Below are 21,137 nucleotides of genomic sequence, written 5' to 3' on the forward strand. Positions count from 1 at the left end.
GCAATTCTCCTGCCTCAGCCTCCTGAGTAGCTGGGATTACAGCAGCTATGTTTTAAGAAATTATTTCTATCTAGAATTTATGTTTCACATCCAGTTACAGGTTCTTCTCCTTTCTAATAGAGAACTTCCTATTTCCATGCCTGGGACCCCTACTCCCTATTCTGTCCTCAGTTTCCTTCTCTAATGTCCGTTCTTGATCTTTCTGATCTGTTGTAGACTCACAGCTCTTTTCGCCTGTTTTGCGTGTTTGCTCTTCTACCATGAACTTTGTGTGGCTTTTTTGGAAACTTTGTGTGGAACGTTTCCATCTCCTCAAGAATAGTAAGTATCATTTTGTGACCTCACAATTGTCAACAGGAGTAAACTTCAGTCTGTTGATTTGTTCTGAAAAGAGTGGAAGAATCTGGTTCTTTTTATTTTCTTTTGAGAGAGCCTTGTTCCATCACCCAGGCTGTAATGCAGTGGCACAATCTTGACTCACTGTAACCTCCGCCTCCTTGGTTTCAAGCAATTCTCCTGCCTCAGCCTTCTGAGAGCTGGGATTATAGGCGCACACTACCACACCCGACTAATTTTTTTGTTTGTTTGTTTTTAGACGGAGTTTTCACTCTTGTTACCCAGGCTGGAGTGCAATGGCGCAATCTTGGCTCACGGCAACCTCCACCTCCTGGGTTCAGGCAATTCTCCTGCCTCAGCCTCCTGAGTAGCTGGGATTACAGGCACGCGCCACCATGCCCAGCTAATTTTTTTATTTTTAGTAGAGACGGGGTTTCACCATGTTGACCAGGATGGTCTCGATCTCTTGACCTCGTGATCCACCCACCTCGGCCTCCCAAAGTGCTGGGATTACAGGCGTGAGCCACTGTGCCCGGCCCTCATTTTTGTATTTTTAGTAGAGATGGGGTTTCACCATGTTGGCCAGGCTTGGTCTCCAACTCCTGACCTTAAGTGATCCACCTGCCTGGGCCTCCCAAAGTGCTGGAATTACAAGTGTGAGCCACCATGCCTGGTCAGAGCTGGTTCTTTTTCTTTAGAGCAACTTTTTATAGATTTCAAGGTAGAAAACAGATAATTTCTTTGTGACTTGCAATTTCTATAGTTGGCAGCCTCCTCTGCTCAGGCCTGGACAATGTATGGTTCCTGCCCTCCCTGCCCCCCAGAAATGGGATTTTGATCTGTCACCCAGACTGGAGTGCAGTGGCATGGTCATCGTTCACTGCAGCCTCAAAACTCCTGGGCTCAAGCCATCCTACCTCAGCCTCCCAAGTAGCTAGAACTTCAGGTGTGTGCTAGTACAATAATTTATTTATTTTCTTAGAGATGAAGTCTCACTGTGTTGCCTAGGCTAATCTCAAATTCCTGGCCTGAACTGCTCCTCCTGCTTAGGTCTCCTGAGTTGCTGGGATTGCAGTCAGGTCTTGTTTGAAGGAAATTTGTCTTAATATGTTTCCTGCTCAAAACACAATGTGACTCGTCATTTTCAAATTCTAAAACGCTTCCGGTATATCTTAAAATGTCTATACTATAACATCAAATAAATTAACTTTTATGACGGAATTGTTGCTTTGTCATTAAACTTCCTTCTCTGGTAAGCAAAAGATCCTGGGTTCACAGAATTTTGTTTTTGCAATGTGTGGTCTTCCCTGATACTCATTTCTTTTGTGTTTTCTTGACAAAACTTTCACACCTGACCTACAAGCATTTGGATACTTGGGAGAAGCTATAGTGGTATACCTTCTGTTTCCTAAGAGTCTGTAAGACTAGTAATAGGGCAAGTCAATAGCTTTTACATTGTGTTTACGCTTTTCAGCAAAATTGGATTTAAATATATTTAAATATTTATATTTACAAACTTAAAAAGTCAATTTTATGTAAAAAAGTTATATGGGAGATGATCAGATGAATATACATATATTTTCTTTTTGAGACAGGGTCTGGCTGTCTTGTTCAGGCTGGAGTGCAGTAGCACATTCTTGGTCATGGAACCTCTGCCTCCCAGGCTCAAGCAGTCCTCCCACCTCAGCCTCCCAAGTATCTGGGACTACACCTAACCCTTTTTTTTTTTTTTTTTTTCTGTTTTTTGGTAGAGACAGGGTTTTGCCATGTTGCTGAGGCTGGTTTTGAACTTCTGGACTCAGGTGATCTGCCCACCTCAGCCTCCCAAATGCTGGGATTACCAACGTGAGCCACCATGCCTGGAATACACTAATATATTTTAATTTACTTTTAAATTGATCATGTTACAAAGTCAGTACTTTAAAATTTATAGATTCGAATTCTAAAATTGTTTTACTGAGATCAAATTTATACACACGTGGTTAAATATTTGGTTGACTCACCATGTTCTGTAAGTGATGATGTCATCTTATGAGGATTAAAGAGTTCATCTGTACTTTAAAAACTAAAAGAAGACATTGTTTCGGAAGACAATTTCAGGAAATGTTAACACTTTAAAATGTAATGGCCTTGGTTACTTTTCATTTGCTTTTAGCTTTCATTTTCCCTATTACGCATGTAAGTTCTATGACTATTTCTGTGTATGTCTTTTGGTGTACATATGTGCTCATTTCTTTCTTTCTTGTTTGAGGCAGAGTCTTGCTCTGTTGCCCACGCTGGGCATGTTTCACTTTGTTAACAAGGCTGGTCTCAATCTCCTGACCTTGTGATCCATCCACTTGAGCCTCCCAAAGTGCTGAGATTACAGGCTTCTTTTTTAAACCACTTTTTTTTTTAAACTCTTGTGGCCATGTGCTACATGTTTCTTCAATTTTGGTCCCTTGATTTGTCTTAAGCATTTAAGTAACTGAATTTCTCTCTTGGTGTGTTTGTTTTGCAGGTTTTGTTTGTTTGTTTGTTTTTTCTTTTTAAAGACGGGGTTTCACCATGTTGATCAGGCTGGTCTTGAACTCCCAACTCCGGTGATCCGCCCACCTTGGCCTCCAAAGTGCTTGGATTACAGGCATGAGCCACCATGCCCGGCCCTGTCGTGCTGGGTTTTTGTTGTTGTTGTTGTTTGTTTTCTGCTTATCTTATTGAGGAGTTTATTTTAATGTTCACAGTTGTAATGATTTCTAAAAGAAGGGGCTGGAGTGACCACACTCGAGTTTCCCCCCCTTTTTGTCAGCTTAATCTCTCTCCCTTTCTAGCCCTACACGGTCATGTTCCTCTCCTCTCTATTCCCCTCTCCCCTTTCTCAGGCTCAAAGGCGTTTTTGCAGTCATCAGGTAGGAATCCCACTTGAAGAATATTCATTAAGCTGACCACACAAACAATATTGACAATCAATACCCAATCAACCATAAACTTAAAGATACCCAGCAACATCCTAATACTGACGGGACGGAATTAAGAGAACCGCTTTCTCCTCACCAATCCCAGGGATCTGAACTCCAGGAGAGTTGAAAGGAAAGTTCGCTGGATTTGGATATTGTTTTCTCCTTTTAGTATTAAAAGACCTCCCTCGACGAAGGTGGGATTCGAACCCACGCGTGCAGAGCACAATGGATTAGCAGTCCATCGCCTTAACCACTCGGCCACCTCGTCTGGATACTGCACGGTTCCTGAGTATTTTCTTTGAGAGTTTCGGAACCCACAAGCAGCCTTAAAAGTTTTAGTGAACCTGAAAACAGAACAATGTAAAAAAAAAAAAGGGAGAAAAAAAGAAGTCTTAAGACACCGTTTGGAGATGTTTGGGAGGCGTGGAGATGGCTCGTTTCCATATGAATGAGCAAGAACTGAATGGAAAAGCCGCGAGGGGAAAAAAACGTGTTTAGCTTTCACGGGAATCACAAATGTTCGAGATGCGGTAGAAACGTAGTTGCAAGGCAGGTCTCTCCCTTTCTCCGGCGTCCTGGTCCCGAGGCAGGAGGCACCTAAGCAGGCAGCGGGTCTGGCCCGGGGCGCATCGGGTTTGCCTTCCACCTGGGGCGGCAGGTGAGCCTGTTCAGCCCTTGTCTGCTTGTCGCGTCCGGAGAGCGCGCCTGCGAGCCAGCAGGTGACGGAGGTTCCCAAAACCGTTCACAGCGGAGTCGATTTCTCTTTTGAAGCGCACACAAATCAACCACAGGGAAAATGGGAGAAATCCTGCAGGAATGGACCCCTGCTGTATTTTCACACTCCCGCCGTTAGGATATTTGCTTGTTTCTGTGAATGCACCAAGAATCATCCTTTCCTTTTTCTTTGGAAGAGCTCTCATATTTTATTGCTGGTGCACTGACCTGCGTGAAATCTTCAGCCTCAACTCAACCTGCTCCCTTACCCCTTGTTTTCCATGCTCAGTCACATTTGGGATTTTGCATCAAGAGGGATCTAGTTTTCCTCTTCCAATAAGTTATTTTCCCTGGTGGAATGCTCTTTCCCTTTCTCATTTTAGCCTGGGTGAATTATTTATCCATACTGGTTATTAGTTCAAAGCTTTTTTTAAATTAACAACAATTTTAATCAAAGTTAACCGCACATGTATTAAAGACTCAATTACTTCAAAAATATGTGTGTGCAAAACAGTGGTCCTGTTTCTCCTCTCACTCTTGTTAGGAGAGGCAAACGTTCTCAGCCATTCGGCATTTTGTGTTGTTTTACCAGCATGCCTGCAAATATCACGCTATGCCAGAGATGGCTAGTCGTCCATTCATTATTTTTGTTTCTTCCAAGAAATGGAAAATTAGCTGAGCTCATAGCCACCCATGAAAAGATTACAATGACTTCCCTTGACAGTAAGCCTCGTCAAGTGACCAACTTCTAAGTAACGGCGTAAGAGAGAATATGCATGTAAAGCTTTCAAGTTATGCCCATAAGAGAAAGAAATAACCTCTATTTATCTCTTCCTCCTGTATCTGCTTTTGAGAATGGAGGCTTCATGAAATAGATTGTACCCAGCAGGCTCTAGGAAGGAGGGTGCCCTGACATAGAAGACTGGAACCAGTACCATGAAGCCAAAGCATCACCCTGGCACTGATTACACCCTCAGATGGTCACGGGAGAGATCAGTAAAGTCTGTCTTTCAAGCTATGGTTCTTTTGGGTCTTTGTTGCAGAGACAAATTGTACTCTAATACATATGCCACATATTAATTTTAAGTTTCGTGTTTTCCATTGATTTCCCATTATACAAACAGAACATTTACTTCTCTTCCTCACCATAAATACCTCCACATTCTTCCTACCAATTTTTCCTTCAAATAGTTAGATCAGAATTTTAATTGAATGAGTAATCACTGTTTATGTAATTAAGTTTGGCAATATTATTTACCTATCTTTCCTATTTCGTTTTCTGAACATTATTTTTTTTTTAAAAAAGAAAAAAAACAGGAGCTGTAACTTTTGTCTCTGACAAAATAGACTTTGATAGTAACAAAGACTGAAAGAAACAAAGAAGGACATTACACAATGATAAAAGGATCAATGCAACAACAGGAGTCAATGACCATAAATATATATGCACCCAATATAGGAGCACACAGATATCTAAGACAAGCTCTTAACGACTTACAAAGAGACCTGGAGACACCCACACAATAATAGCGGGAGACTTTGACACCACATTGTTAATATTCGACAGATCAACGAGATAGAAAATTAACAGGGACATTTATGATTTGAACTCAGACCTGGAACAGTAAACTCAGTGAACATTTATAGAATTCTTCACCCCAGGTCCACAGAACATACATTTTTCTCAGTATCACATTACACCTATTTTGAAAGTGATCACATAATTGGAAGTAAATCACTCTTCAGCATTTGCATAGCATTTCACAGACTTAAATGAAATATTGGTTGGCTGTTTGTTATTTTCTTTCCTTATTCCTTCCTGTCTCCGCTGTTAAGCACAATTATCGGCATAAAAGAGGTTTTTAATACCTATTTCTAGATTGCATTCCAGCCTGGGCAATAGAGCAAGACTCCTGTTCTCTCTCCCCTTTTTCTCTTTTTCTTTCTTTCTTTCATAAAAAAAAAGAAAGAAAGAGAAAGTTACTCAGGTGAATAAAAAAAAAAAAAAAGAATGGAATAGTGAGGGGAAAAAAAGAAAAAAAAATTATCACAAATAACCATAAAAGCTTGGCCAAAAAAATAAACTGAGTGATTTCTACACTTGATGTGGTTTTCACCCTGATGTCTGCCTTCCCCATCATAGTATACATTTTATTTCCTTGCCACTGGTGTTGGGTGCCCAATGTCTCATGTATTTTCTCTTAATATACCTTCACTTTTTGGTGGAGTACCTTGTAAAAGCACCTTCCTGAGAAAGAGTTTATTGTAGAGGAGACTTTTTAATACTTCTCCAACAACTTGATTGAATGATTGTCTGGGAAATATTTTTTGGGCTTTTTGAGATTTTTTCAGGATTTTGAGAGAGTTCTCCATTTTCTTCTAGCTTTCAGTATTCATCTGGAGTACAAAGTCATTCTAACTACTAATTCTACATTTGCAGTGAGCTTTTATTTAACTATTTCAGGATAATTTCCTTGTCCTCAATGTTCTGCAGTGTCTGAAAGATATGCCTTAGTGTGTTTCTGTTTCCATTCATTGTTTTGGGAACTCTTTTACATCATTAAATCATGTATTCCAGTTAGAGGTGTTGCCCTGTTTTTTGTTGCTGGTTTTCTGAGTTCTGTGTTCTCTCTCTCTCTGTCTCTTTTTTTTTTTTTTAAACAGTCTTTCTCTGTTGCCCAGGTTGGAGTGGAGTGAAGCGTGAAGCAATCTCCGCTCTACCTCCGCCTCCTAGGTTTAAGTGATACTCTGCCTCAGCCTCCCAAGTGGCTGGGACTACAGGTGTGCACCACCATGCTCGGTTAATTTTGTTCTCTCTGTTTACTTCCTTCCTTCCTTCCCTCCTTCCTTCCTTCCTTGTCTCTCTCTCTTTCCCTCCCTCCCTCCCTTCCTTCCTTCTCCTCCTCCTTCTTCCTCCCATTCTTTTTTTTCTCTTCCCTTCTTCCTTCCCTCCTTCCTTCCTTTCTTTCTTCCTCCTTTCTTCTTTCTTTCTTTTTCTTTCTTTCTCTTTCTCCCTCCCTTCCTTCCTTCCTCTTCCTTTACTTGGATTGTGAATCTCCAATGTTTCCTCTACTTTTTGTTTTGTTTTTATTGCTCTTTCCTAGTTACATTCTCTTTACTTTTAAACAATCCATAGACATTTTTAGACAGTTTTTTGTTTACAAAAAAATTGATGAGAAAGTACAAAGAGTTCCCATATATCTCCTCTCCTCCTTATAGCCTCCCTCATTAATAATCTCATACAATTTTGGTCCATTTGTTACAAGCGATCAGCGAGTATTGATACATTAATATTAACTAAAATTTGTAGTTTAGGTTCACTCTTGTTGTAACTCTTTTGGGTACTGTTGTAACTATTTCCTCTTAGATAAATGTATAATGGCATGTGGCCATCATTACTGCATCATATTTAGTAGTGTCTCCACCCTAAACATTCCCTGTGCTTCACCTCTTCAGCCTTCCCTCCCTCCCTCCTAGCAATGACCGATCGTTTTCTCTGTTTTCATATTTTTACCTTTTTCACAGTGTTATATAGCTGGAATCATGTGTGTGTGTGTGTGTGTGTGTGTGTGTGTGTGTGTGTGTAGTATGTAGCCTTTTCAGATTGGCTTCTTTCACTTAGCAGTATGCTTTTAAGATCCCTCCATGAAATAATACTGTATTGTGCCACCGTTTGTATTAAATATATCCATTCACCTATTGAAGTACACGTTGGTTGCTTTCAAGTTTTAGCAAATACAAATATATCTGCTCTAAACATTGATGTGCAGGTTTTTGTGTGAACATGCATTTTAAACTAATTTCAGTATATATTAAGAATCACAATTGCTGAAGTTTCCCTTTATATTTTTTCTTCACATGTTGGAGATGTCCTTCACTTTTCATTCAATTTTTCTATTAAGTTTTTCCTTTCTACTCTCATAATTTTAATTTCAAGAGATTTCTATTATCCTTTTATACAGCATTCTTTCTCTCCATTTCTAAAAAAAATGTTTTAAAAAATACCTGTTTCTCAGATTAGACACTAACTTCAGTGTCTAATGATGCCTAGTGATCTTTGATTGCTGGTCCATAATTATAATTAAGTCCTAAAAATAACTGGAAACTAAGACCATGAGTCCAGTTTATTGCCTCTGGGAATCATTTTAGAATGGCCTGCCTGGGTAATTTACTATCAGACTTGCATATGAAAATGTCCAACTTATCCCTCTTGGGATAGTAAAATTCCTCGTAGAGAAGGATCATTCAATCTCCTCTGCCTAGATGACATCAAACTGACTTTCTGAATTCAGAGAAAATTCTTAAAGAACAGAGGTTGGAGGAAGTTCCTTTTGAATTTCAAACTTACTAAGTAACACTATTCCAAGTTATAAAATTAAATTACAAATAAATTACACACATTAATTTACAAATAAATTATACATTTATATTTCATTTGCAAAAAGAGACAAGATGTTACACTCCACCTATGATATACATCTTTATACTCAACGGCCCTCAAAATTGGTCAGAATAAAGAAAGGTAAAAAAGATCCACGCTTTCAGAATACCAAGCAACTTGAGCCTCTGCGAGGTTCAGGACGCTAGTATGAAATCGGGTGTGGGAGTGGGTTTCCCCTTTCAGACTTAGCCACAAAAGCCAGCAAAACAGTTATTCCGAGGAAATATTTTAATTTAGCCAGCATGAGCAAAATAAATGGATTGATATCTTCCCTTCCATTTTTCCCTCTTTCGAGTTCCAGTGTTAATCAATTCTCCTGAGCGTTTTCAACCAAGTACTCACAAGTTTCCAGAGCACGAGATGAGGAAAACCTTGAGATTCCAGCCTTAATGACTGCTCCTCGTGGCCTCTCTCTCCAGCGGGAGGAGCCCGGGATAGCAATCTTCCCAAGAGTCGATAGCCTGCTGCTTCCATGGGAATTCCACACTTTCTCAAAACGCGTCATTATGGTAATTAGTTACTTGTAATATCAAGTTCTGCAGAAAGAAAACCATGTTTTTCCATGACTGCCTCCATAGCTTTCGGCACTGAGGTTGGCACGCAGTGCTCATTGCCTATGCCCGCGGGAGGAATAGAGGAATGAACTCCTACCAGGGAAAGCGGGAGAGGCAGGAGGGTGACACCCTCACAGTCGACTGCAGTGGGAGCGGCGGCACCAGCAGCACTCGGGGAGACGTTCACTTTCCAGTGTGCGGGAGTAGTCAAATGAGCAGTGATCACCGAGCTGGAGTTAAAAGTGGAAATTTTAATCCTCCTTCCTATAAGAGGAAGATAACCGGTTGACTGCAACTCATGCTTCCCCTCCAGCACTCGCACGCGCGCACGAGCTGCCCATCGCCTTCCTTTCGGGGTTTGGGAAGAGCCCGACCGAGGTGGGCGAGCGCTGCTGCAGCCGCGTCGGCCTTCCAGTGTCTGCCCTTGGCGGAGGTCCGGGATTCAGTACTCGGCTGCTTCGAAGACAATTCTACTGTTCAAGTGATGAAAGTACGTATTTTTTGAGTATGGATATTTGGGCAAATACTTTAAAAATCCTTAAAGCTTATTGGGCGAAAATGAAGTGGGCTCGTCCGGGATTTGAACCCGGGACCTCTCGCACCCGAAGCGAGAATCATACCCCTAGACCAACGAGCCACCTAGAGGTGGTTATTGCCCGTATTTACAGTAGAATTTATTCCCAAATTATTTATTTTTATTCTTCAAAGAGTTTATTACCAAATAATATGTATCACTCCATCATCCATTTACATAAATGAAAGGCTTGTTTCTGTGGATGCTCTGTCGGTAGCTTAAATTATTACGCTATGGTAAAACCTGGAACCTATAGGGACATTTTTCTTTTGTTCTACTTTGCTATACTATTCTAAGCAATTTAACTCATTTCCATTTTTAGCTCTCAATTAAAATGCTAGAAAAATTCGAGTTCCCAAGTTCTCTTATCTCACTTCTACCCCTTTTGAAAGTTGGATATTACATTACTGAGGGACTCCTAGACGATTTGCTCTAACAAATCGTAGGAATATTTTCACTACCACAAGATTTTTAGAAAGAATATTCCTAATCTCAGCAAAATTCTACTTATAAGAAATTACTTGACGTCAGCTTTTCAGAGGTACCAAGATACATTTGGTTAGTTTACTAACTTCTTCCTACATACAAATTTCAGCAAGTTACAAAAACTTGTGGTTAAATGCAAAGAAAGTTTTTATAACAGGTCATTGGCTAATACATCTAATCCACATCTTACATTCATATCAAGATTTATGTTTCGAATTAATACATATTTTCTATTTCATTTTGCTGTCCCGAATTTGGTGCCTTCAAAAATTTAAAAGATAGTTCTCATTCAGTTCATTCTTTCAATTATTCAATAATTATTATAGAGTGCCTGTTTATTTATTTACCAAAAATGAAACTCTGTTGCAAGGACAAATCAAAATAAAGATTATCTTGAATAAGTGGGAAGAGCAATCGATCTTTTCTGAAAGGGAGAGTAGATTTAAACCAGTACTTAATTTGAATTTTACATGGATTTACTTAGTGGATTAAACTATGAGGCTACTAGGCATTCCTCTAACTCCTGTCCACCTTACTAATGTTAGAAAACTGAAATTCTTATTGCAATTCAACTGCTTTCTTTGCACTTTGAAAGCCTAAAAACTCTTAACTGAAGCACACATCCGGGAGTAGTAACCATTCCTAACTTTCCTAAAACGTAGTGACTCTGCTTCAGGCTCAACATTCCAGTTCCATGAAAATACGTTTTTCTCCTCAAGAAATAGTATCTTCTGTTCATGCATAGATGGAGCTGGGACATAGGACTATGCTGAGTTGTTAAATTAAAGGTTCAATATTTCAGTGTTCAAAATAATTATTCATCCTGAGCCCAAACAATTTCCCAAAGAATCAGTTCTTTCACAAACAACTTAGAGCACTTCTCTTCATCTTGAAATCAACTGAATAAATAGTTTATAATTTCTGAACTCAACACAATGGTCTTGGGATTACATGTGTCATATATGAACCCACACTCTCAACCCCAAACTCTTGTTCTCTCTTCATTTTCAAAGTATAATATACATTTCCCTTTCAAAATCCAACTTTTCTAGGGATAATAAATAGTTCATTTACTTTTATACCAGTGGGAACTCAGACTCCAAGGAAAGATCATAAAGATTCCTAAACATCAGCATCATTCTACATGTCAGGGGGCCCACGTAGGACTTGTCTTCCAGTCATTTACTGAGATGTTTACTGTTCTCGTCTAGGCCATATAGATCATGAGTAATAACATGCTTAGTTACATTGGTGAATATGAATGTATTTATAATTAAACTCAAGTTTCTTGAAAAATAGAAAATGTGGCTTAAAGATATAGTTACAGAAGACAACTTAGAACAACGGATATAAAATCTCCTGACAAATGACAAGATTCATTCACCATTAAATACTTACTTATTTTACCTTTCCACAGTGTCTATATGTGTATATGTGTGTTTATATGGGTATATATGTATGTGTGTATGTGTATATGTGTATATATTTATATACATATACACACACATATAAACACCACACACATATATACATATATCAAATTGCCCAGCAATTTCTCTGTTGGCTATACACCCAAAAGAAATAAAATCAGCACCTGGTAGAGGTATTTGCATTTCCATCTTCCTCAGTGGATGAATGGAGGAAGAAATTGTGATGTGTGTGTGCACTCACATGCATGCTCATGTGCAAACTAATGTGCATATATAATATATATTATACACCCAGGTGCGGTGGCCCATGCCTGTAATCCCAGCACTTTGGGAGGACGAGGCAGACGGATCATTTGAGGTCAGGAAGTTGAGACCAACTTCGCCAATATGGCGAAATCCCGATTACTAAAAATATGAAAATTAGCCAGGCGGTAGCACATGCCTGTAAATCCAGCTACTCAGGAGGATGAGGAAGAATTGCTTGAACCCAGAGGGCAGGGGTTGCAGTGAGCTGAGATCGCATTACTGCACTCCAGCCTGGGCCACAGAGACTCTGTCTCAAAGAAAAACATTTTAAAAATTATGATACATATATAATATAGTGTGTGTATGTATATATAATGTGATATGGGTATGTATAATGAAATATTATCTAGCCTTAAAAAGGAGGTACTGCCATTTGCAACAGCATGGATGAAACTGGAGGACATTATGCTAAGCTAAATAAGCCAGCCACAGAAAGCAAAATACTACATGATCTCACTTATATATGCAATCTGAAAAACAAACACAAAAATGTCGAATACACTGAAACAGAGTCGACAGGTAATTATCAGGGGTGGAAGAGTAGAGGAGGAAATGCAGAGATATGGGCCAAAGGGTACAAAGTTGTAGATACCTAGGATGAATAAGTGTACAGATCTAATGTACATCTTGAGGACGCTAGTGATAATATGGTATTATATGCTGGAAATTCTCTAAGAGTGGATTCTGGATACTTTTAACATACACACACACACAAAGGATAACTGTGAGATGATGGATAATTTGTTTGACTGCAGTAACCATTTCACTATGCATACCAAATACCAAAAATTATTTTATACACCTTAAATATATGCAATACAAAGTTTAATTAAAAATAGAGATTTATATCAATTTAAGATCTCCTAAAACAGAGTTGCATCCCAATCACGAATCATCATTACTGTATCTGTTTTATGACTTTGAAGTCTCTATATTCCACTAAAACTACATACTGAATCCTTCAAAAATTTGACACTAAAAAAATCTCCTCTAAAAGCCCATCTTTTCAGTCAGGCAGTACAAAGTGCCTCCCAGATCTTTACAGTTTGGGAGGTTCTCTACCTGTGCTGACATTCTCAGACGATTTCTCTTCGGGTGACATTTCTATTCACCTGAATTTATATTCAGGTGAGAGAGGACTAAGAAAATGGGCCAGTTCAGGTTCTTTATTGGAAGTTTGGCCACAGGCCTTCAACCAATGGACTGATAGATAGCTGGAAGTTGAACGAGGTTGCTGGATAGAGAAATGATATTGTAGAGATGGTCATGATGATGATTGTGGTGAGACCAGGGTGATGATGGTCATGGTGGTGGGTGATGGTGATGATGATGACGGCAATACACAAGATAAATGTTAAGTAAAATACACACTTGGTATGAATGTGGCTCACATAATTGTGTGGGTTCTTCCAGCAGGATCCCAACAGTAATGTGCCCGTCGTGAAGTTTTCATGAACTAATGAAGGGCTAGAAAATGGAATAATTATGAACATAAGTAACAAAGTGATTGGTAACAAAGAATTACAGCTGGCCGGGCGCGGTGGCTCACGCCTATAATCCCAGCACTTTGGGAGGCCGAGGCGGGTGGATCACGAGGTCAAGAGATCGAGACCATCCTGGTCAACAAGGTGAAACCCCCGTCTCTACTAAAAATACAAAAATTAGCTGGGCATGGGGTGGCGCATGCCTGTAATCCCAGCTACTCAGGAGGCTGAGGCAGGAGAACTGCCTGAACCCAGGAGGTGGAGGTTGTGGTGAGCCGAGATGGCACCATTGCACTCCAGCCTGGGTAACAACAGCGAAACTCCGTCTCAAAAAAAAAAAAAAAAGAATTACAGCATACATAACTGCAGTGTACAAGAGGCAGAATTTAAAGGAAATCATTCCTTTAGGACATTATCTCTTTAGTGTAGCCTATCCAGAGTGTCAAGCAGCATAGCAAATGTTTGCTAAGTGAGGACATAGTTATAAGAAATAAGGCTTTTGTTTCCTCACACTTAGTGTCTACTATGTACTATTTTAAAGGCACTTACCTTTTTTCTTCTCACAATAGCCCTAAAAACTAATAATGTTGTTATTCTGCATTCCATTTCAGAGATGAAGACACTCAACCACATACAATAGAGCACACTGACCAACCAAGGCAGAGCTACATTAGAAAACCAAGAAGACAAGCAAAATCTGCCTTTCTATCCCCTCCTCAAAATCTCCATCAGCTTTTCCAAGGCATTACAAATAAAACTAAAATCTAAGTTAACCAGTGTGATTGATAGGCAGACACAGCTTCAAAGTAAGTTCTCTGGACTCCTCCAATAATATTTTGCCAATTCAAGTCTCTCATTTTTGAGAGGGGGTGTGTGTGTGTGTGTGTGTGTGTGTGTGTGTGTGTGTGTGTGTGCATGTCTTGAAATATTTTCATCAAAATATGATAATCAAGTTCAGAAATTCTTACTCTTTGACGCAATGTATCAACATGACGTGAAAAAATAACAAGTTACACTTCGACCACTGAATTGACAAGACTTGATTACACCCCATATGTGGCTGGGATAGGGCTGAAGAAAGTTCTTTTTATGAAAGCTGTTATTTTGCTCACTATGAGATCCTCTAAATGTTGCCTCAATAGTGGTATGGAAGTGGGAATGACAGACTCAGGGAGGGCGGTGGGATCACGAAGGTCTTTGGCATGGCTTCAGAACACTGACTTTTGAGCTTATTAGAGCACAAGGTCATAACAGGGTCTTGCATTTCATCCACGTAGCAACATGCAGCAAAATGCTTTTGTTCAACAAATCTGGAATGTATATTTTAATAGTATAAAATTGATATTTCATACAATATGTATATTAAAGGCTGCTGTTTTGTGATCAGAGGATATCAAAAATCATCTTCAAAGGAACATAAAAGGACTCGGGTAGCATATGAAAGTCCTCTTATCTTTCAGTTGAAAGCCACTTTACAGGTTGTATAGCTTGGTCAAGAGTACATCTGCATTTTAAACTGAGGATTTTGTGTTCAGGTCCCTGAGTGAGTGAAAGCAGGCATCCAAATTACAACCTTGAAATGTTTCCACCATTGAATGAATCACGAATTCTGTGAGACTCGTAAGAACACCACAGGAGAAAAATCTAAGTCAGGAGTTATCTTTCATCCCCTCTCTCACTCTGTATTTCTTGAATTTTTATTTTGCTTATTTTTCAATAAATAAATCTAGTTTTCTTTAATCTCCAATATACTATGTGTGTTATATCTTTTAAAAGAGTGTGATAGAAATTGAGAAGTAAAAAGAAAAAAATTCCACCTACCAAATGCACATTAAGGATATCTTCAGGACTTAAAATATTTTGAAAAAAAGAATTCAGTCATTACATTAATGAACTTGGCATCACAAACTTGTGTCCGCTACCGACACAGGCTCATTGCCAAAAAAAGAAAAAAGAAAAAAAAAAAAAAAAACAAGTTCCAACCTCTTTGTCTATATTAATTTCCGGTTTTCAGAGTTTCATATGCCTTTTGCTTTCTGCACTATTCACCTTTCATGTGTTATGGTTCTCTTCTGTACCTATTTTGAGCAAAAAGGGGAAAAATGAATGGTGGTTTATTATGACAGTTCAATCAGTTTAATCAGTAATCAAATGTCGATTATAGAAGCTGCCATGGGCCAGTTAAATATTTCTCGCCAATCTTTCCAAAGCAACTCCTTGTTCCTACTTAAAGTTTTTATTCACTTTCCAATACACTACACATATTTCAATGTCTTGCCTGATACCGTTTTCCTCTCTTCGGTTTTTCTTTGCTTCCATTTTCTTATGCTTGGTATAATGAGCACTATAAACGGGAATCATTTTTCTCACTTATTTCTTACAGTTTGTTTAGTCATCAGATTTTCATTTGCTTATACATTTATTTGAAAATTGTTAACTTTTACTTTGGTTTATTTGGTCAAGAAAACAAGATGGAATACAAACAAGTAAGCAAGACCTCAATAATATTTAACATGTGTTCTTTTGAAATGTCTCGTAAGCCTCTTGTCCACTTTTATTTTATTAAGTATTTTTCCAGATGGCTTGATGAGATACTGCCAGAACTATACATTCTATTCAAATATGTACTTTGGTTCCAATTTAAGAAAGATTGAAACCAAGTTCTTCATTTAAATTCATGCAGAACCAGATAATTTTGTAGCTCTGATAATAGAGAGACTAGATGGATAACATTGTGGGGAGTGCCGGGGCACTAAGAGTGATGTCTCGTAACAAGCCATAAATTGTTACCTAATTTAATTTATTTATATACTTTGAAGAGATACATTTACATGTTTAACAAATCAGAAAACAGAAAAATATACAAAATAAAATTCTATTTACTATGCTTTCATTTACTTAGCTTCTCTTCAACTAGGAAACAATTCTTATAGGTTTTTTTTTTGTATTCTAGCAGAAATTAATGATGTAGATAATTTCAAATTGATTATATTATTTTGTTGCTTTTTGAATACGATGACTTTCACATTGCTTTTCTTTTAATTAAAAAAAACCTGAGTATCATTCCCTGTCAATGCATTTTGAACTCATCCACTTCTTCATAAATACCATAAAATCCCTTTGTATGAATGGATGCATATAAATATTTTAAATAGCCCAAAATAACTCCTTTTGCTAGATGGTATTTCATTGTATTTTTAAAATAATGTGTCATAATATGTATTTTTCCTACTGTTAATTCTTAAATGAGCAAGTATATCTGAGAAATTAGGCCCTAGATGTGAAATTGCTGAGTCAAAAGGTGAATGCACCAGTAATTTTGATAAATTTTTTCTAGATTGTTCTACATTTCTTACTCCTGGAAGCCTAGTATAGTGAAAGAGCCATCATAAATGCACAGAATTTCAGCTATTTCTTAAAGGACGGAAGATTGGAGAATAAGAAGACAGCTGAGTCTCTCTAGGATTTCTATGATCTCTTACATCAGATCAGGGCTGCTGGTCACCAGGTTTGTTGTATGAGAATTTATCCTTATGTTTATGTAATTCTTCTTGATTTTTAAAAATACATGGCATAGCAAAAGAAACAGATATTTCAAACTCACTTACTGAAGAGATCAACAAAACAGACATTTTCTCAAGTCTTACTGAACATGCCAACATTCAGCCACATGTCTATCTCTGTGAATCAGCACAAATGGGCTGAGAGTTTCATAACCAAGGGTAAACATTCTTGAATCTTTGATGTTATGAAATTTTGCTCTAAGGATATAGTTAAATATAAAGAAATAATGCAATCTGTCCAATAAAACAAAACAAAACAGGGCATCAGAAAGAGAACACTGTGAGCAGCTCTTATGTCAGGGGGAGTTTTGTACAGAAATTTGGAGTTCTGAATGTGGAGAACATGCTTGCAATGTTGGTGGAGAAGAAACACCATGTTTCTTCTGCTGGCCCAGCCTATGAGACCTGAAACAGGGCCTCCTGCCAGACTATCAGTGTGAGAAAATACGTCTTATTACCCATCTCCCTACTAGAAAATAACAGTAGTTACCATTTACTCTATTCCATTTGTGATGGAATAGAGTAAGTTCATGGTTATTAAGGAATTGAGTGTCCCCGAAAAAAGAAAAGAGAAACAAGGGAAGGACATGCCCTGCTGACCTCAGGAGCTTGCCCCACACACATGGAGGCTCTGGGACTGATGGTGATGGCCTTGATAAAAACAAGCCTTTAGGCCGGGCGTGGTGGCTCATGCCTATAATCCCAGCACATTGGGAGGCTGAGGCGGGTGGATCACGAGGTCAAGAGATCGAGACCATCCTGGTCAACATGGTGAAACCCCATCTCTACTAAAAATACAAAAATTAGCTGGGCATGATGGCGCATGCCTGTAATCCCAGCTACTCGGGAGGCTGACGCAGGAGAACTGCTTGAACCCAGGAGGCGGAGGTTGCGGTGAGCTGAGATTGTGCCATTGCACTCCAGCCTCGGTAACTCCGTCTAAAAAAAAAAGAGTTTTAGCAAAGTTGAAGGATACAAATCAATATCTAAAAGTCAACTGTATTTCTATATACTATCAATAAACAATTGGAAAATAAAATTAAGAAAACAATTGTATTCACAATATCATTAAAAAGAACATAATTCTTAAAAATAAATAACAAAATATCTATAAAACCCTTCACTAAAAACCATAAAACACTGCTGAGATAAATTATAAAAGATCTAAATAAATAAAGAAGCAGTCCATGTTCATGGAATACAAACACAAATTAAAAGACTCAGTGTGACCCAGATTGTTAGAGTGGCAATTCTCCTTAAATTATTATAGATTCATTGCAGCTTTTATAGAAATCCCGCAAAAGTCAGCAAGTGTATCTTAAAATTTACTTAAAAATGTGGAAGATCCAGAAGAGAAGCAGCAGCTTAAAAAAAAAAGAAAGAAAAGAAGAGCAAAAGATAAGAATTTAAACTTCCAGGTTTTAAAATGGAAGATCATCTGCTGAGTGAATCAAAACAGTATAGCCCTGGTATAAAAACAGATAAATGGAGCAGAATTGAGAGCGTAGGAGTAAACTTACCTTTGTGTTCTATTCATTTTCAACAAAGTTGCCAAGACTCTTGGGGAAAATATACTTTTTGTTTTGTTTTGTTTTGTTTTTCATGAATACTGCTGGGATAATTGGATATTCACACGCAACAACAACAATAAAAAAGATTAACTGCCACCACATAAAACATTAACTTAATATGAATAGGAGCCCTAATATAAGAGTTAAAACCATGAAACATTGAGAAGAAAGAATACGAGAAAATAATAGTGACCTTAAATTAGGCAAAAAGGTCTTAGATATACACCCAAATCACAATTCATAAAAAAAGTTGATAAATTGGACTTCATCAAAATTAAAACCACTTGCACTTTAAAAAGCACCATTAAGAAAATGAAAACATAAGCCACAAAGGGAAAACATTTAAAAATCATATATCTGATAAAGAACTTGCATCCTGAATATATAGAGAACTCTCATAACTCAACAAGAAAAAAACTAATTTAAAACTGAGCAAAATATTCCAATAGACAGCTCACCAAAGAAGACATATGAATGGCTATTAAGCATATTAAAAAAAATCTCAGCATCATTAGTCATTCAGGCAATGCAGTTGACAACCACAATGAGTACCACTTTGTACCCACTGGCATGGCTACTTTCAAAAAAACACAGGACAGACAATAACAAGGTTGGTGAGAATACGGAAAAGCTGGAACCCTCATCTAGTGCTTGTGGAAATGTAAAATGGAGCAGCCTATTTGAAAGCAGTTCCTTTAAGATAGTCATAAATTTATCATATGATTCTGCAATTCTATTCCCAGGTATCCAAGAGAAATGAAAACATGTCGCACGAAAATTTGTATCTAAATGCTCAGAGCAGTATTATTCCTATTAGCCAAAATAGGGATACAATCCAAACATCCATCAACCGGTGAATGGATAGGTAAAAGGAGTACATCCATACAATGAAATATTACTCAGCAATAAAAAGTAGCAAATTACTGATACCTACTCCAGTATTGATGAACCTTGGAAACAGTGTGTTAGGTGAAAGAGTCCAGATGCAAGAGACCACATATTACTTATTTCATTTAAACAAAATGTCCAGAAAATGCAAATCTATAGAGACAGAAAGTAGATCAGAGATTGCCTGGAGTTAGGTAAAATTGACTGTAAATGGGCATGAGGGAAAGATTGGGAATCTCTCTTTTGGGAAGATGTGTTTTAACACTGATTCATAACGATAATTGCACATCTCTGTAAGAAAACTGTACAGTTTAAATTAGTGAATTTGATGGTGTGTAAATTATACCTCAATGAAATTGTTCACAAAATAAAAAGTCAGTGAAGGCCTCTCTAAAGAGGTGACAGCTGAGCTATGACTCGCATGATTACAAAGTTTTGATATGTTAGCATCGCTTTTGTGGGAGGATTAAGACTTGAAAGCACAGGGCCTGAGGCAGGAATGAGCTTGGGGTGTTAGAAAAGCAGAAAGAAGAACTGTATGGTGGTGACAAACTGAGGGAGGAAAAGAACGGCAGAAGATAACCTCGGACAGGGGGTGGTGTTTCATACCTATAATCCCAGTACTTTAGGAGGCTGAGGCAGGAAGATCACTGGAGGCCATGAGTTCAAGACCAGCCGAGGCAACACAGCAAGACTCCGTCTAGAGTATAGATTCCAGAGCTGAAAGAGGTCTTATGAAGAAAATCAGGGGCGGGGGCACTTGAGCACCAAGAGGATAGGAGTGGCCGCTCTCCTTAGCCTCCTCATGAGAGGATGAGGATGACTTTATAACAACCTTGTTGCTATTGACACATATAACTGTGACCTTCACTTCAAGGTGGCCCGAGATTGGAGTAGTGAAGTTGAGGGCTTTGCATACCTGTGGTCAGGAGCCCGAGCCAGCTAAGGGGTCAGAAGGGGCTGTGTTGCTCTGAGATGAAGACCAATGAGGAAATCTCCAGGAAGCACCTTCCATCTACAGAGCCTGACCCCTACGTGGTCCATATCAGCTGGTCCCTGGATTCCTACAGCACCCAGCTAGGGGAAGTGCCTTTCTCCTCCGGCTGTGGAGGCACTGGGAAGAAGTCCGCCAATAGCCAGTTTGAAACTGTGGAGACAAGTTTGCAGAGAACGATGTGATTTGGACTTTTAATGTGGAAATGACGTGGAACTTTCCTTTACCAAGAATGGAAAAGTGGATGGGCATTGCCTTCCCAATCCAGAAGGAAGCCTTCGGGGGAGGTCAGGCGCTCCATCCTCATGTCCTGGTGAAGAGTTGCGCAGTGGAGTTTGACTTCGGATAGAGGGCAGAGCCCTACTGTTCTGTGCTCCTGTGGGTTACCTTCAGCCAGCACCCGCCTGTTGGGAACTGAACGTGAGCCCGGGAATCTCGTCCAGCGAGAGGGTCCCAAACCTGGAAGAGAGTGTGTGCAGAAAAAAAGGAGAAAGAAAAGAGCGGGGTCTGGAGGACTGGATGGGCTATGCCCAAGCAGCAATTTTATTTGTGCAGTAGGTTCCATTATATACTTTTCTACTTAATGTTGTTTACGTCAGATCAAAGCATTTCTCAAATAACAAAAGAAACAGAAAACAATTCTGGGGAACTAGTAAAAGGAAGAGCACAAGGTAAGTAAGTTACGCCCAGTAAGTAAGTTACACCCAGTAAATACTTAACAATTGTAAATACTGAAGTTAATATTTTATAACTAATGTAGCAAGGATCCAAAAATGAACACTATGAAGCAATAAACCATAAGGAGCCGAAAATGGACACAATGCCTCCCAGGTCCTCATATCCATAAAGTAATGTCT

General features: G+C 38.7%; 2 non-coding genes across 2 annotated transcripts; both read right to left on the bottom strand.

Moving 5' to 3' along the window:
* Positions 1-3,461: 3,461 nt before the first annotated feature.
* Positions 3,462-3,543, bottom strand: TRNAS-GCU (transfer RNA serine (anticodon GCU)). Its single transcript has one exon. It is a non-coding gene; the product is annotated as a tRNA-Ser (tRNA).
* A 6,006-nt stretch (positions 3,544-9,549) lies between these two features.
* TRNAP-CGG (transfer RNA proline (anticodon CGG)) lies at positions 9,550-9,621 on the bottom strand. Its single transcript has one exon. It is a non-coding gene; the product is annotated as a tRNA-Pro (tRNA).
* Between the last annotated feature and the right edge of the window lie 11,516 nt (positions 9,622-21,137).

The sequence above is a fragment of the Callithrix jacchus genome, chromosome 4 (genome assembly GCF_049354715.1).
Source record: "Callithrix jacchus isolate 240 chromosome 4, calJac240_pri, whole genome shotgun sequence".
Classification (NCBI taxonomy): Eukaryota; Metazoa; Chordata; class Mammalia; order Primates; family Cebidae; genus Callithrix; species Callithrix jacchus.